The sequence below is a fragment of the Protopterus annectens genome, chromosome 13.part0 (assembly GCF_019279795.1).
Source record: "Protopterus annectens isolate FY-2018-M chromosome 13.part0, PAN1.0, whole genome shotgun sequence".
Classification (NCBI taxonomy): domain Eukaryota; kingdom Metazoa; phylum Chordata; order Ceratodontiformes; family Protopteridae; genus Protopterus; species Protopterus annectens.
In genome coordinates this window covers 1,050,363,325-1,050,364,420 of record NC_056747.1, presented here as the reverse complement: position 1 = coordinate 1,050,364,420, position 1,096 = coordinate 1,050,363,325, and the positions used below count along the sequence as shown (strand labels likewise).

Genomic DNA, 1,096 nt, shown 5'->3' with positions numbered 1-1,096 from the left:
TGGAGTCTGCATGTCCTCCCTGCGGTTGAATGGGCGTTCGAAAGACATACGTAAATGGGCATGCCTTCGTTGAAGGTTGGACGTTGAGCTGGCACCTCGGCGTTCGTGAAAATCTACTGCCAATCATTAGTGAACCAGAGTTCCGCTGTGGCAAACCCTAACCGGGAAAAGCTGAAAGACAAACAACAACTTCATTACAACCTCCAGTACTTCTTCCTGTTTGCATTTGATTATTCCTTTCTATCCTCCTCCTGTATCATTCTACTTTCTTCATGCTTTACCTCCTTGTCTAAAAAGGGCATAATTTCTTCCTTCTTCAGTAAAAAAAAAAACATGATTAAACAACAAATTTTTAACCATTTTCTTATTTCTTCTTCAGTAAAAAAAAATGTGATTAAACAACAGATTTTTAATCTTCTTATTTTTTAATGTTGCTGTTTACTTTTAAATATTTTTTCAGTTCGCTTTTTCTAATAAATCTGCACACATTCACAATAGCCCATCATACTTACCTATAGGAGAAATACCATGCTCATGAAGGTGGTTTTCCTAGGGTGAGGCTTCACCATTGCACCTCGTTGGGGTTGACTCCTATGATTTCACCAAATGTGGAAACATCAACTGCATAATTTATGCTAGTGGGGAACTGCATTCACACTATTTTAGGTGGAGTTGGCATAATGGTTAAAGTACTTACCTGAAAGACACAAGGTACAGGTTTGATTCTGACCATGGGTTATTAGTTAGGCTTAAAATGGCACTTCAGGGCAATTAGCCTAGTAGTCACCTATGAACCCATTCCTTGTCTTTCTCCTTCTAAATATACTTTCTTATATTTTTCTTGAAAATTCATTATCTAGTGCTTCGATGAACTATATGAATGTCTCACTGACTTATGATTTCTTCATAATACTACTACTTCATTTTTTACCATCCTACTTTTGCTAATCTCTTGTGTCAACCTTTTCCTTCATTTTCTTTCTTTAATTACTTTTTAGTTATCTCTAATTACAGCCCATATTGCCATGTGATCTGAATATGTAGTCATTATTCTTCTTCCTTGTACCTTTTCTTTGCCTTCTGATAATATAAAATA

General features: G+C 35.9%; 1 non-coding gene across 1 annotated transcript; it reads left to right on the top strand.

The window, feature by feature from the left end:
* Window positions 1-504: 504 nt before the first annotated feature.
* LOC122788527 lies at window positions 505-666 on the top strand. Its single transcript, XR_006362720.1, has one exon. It is a non-coding gene; the product is annotated as a U1 spliceosomal RNA (small nuclear RNA).
* The last annotated feature ends 430 nt before the right edge of the window (window positions 667-1,096 follow it).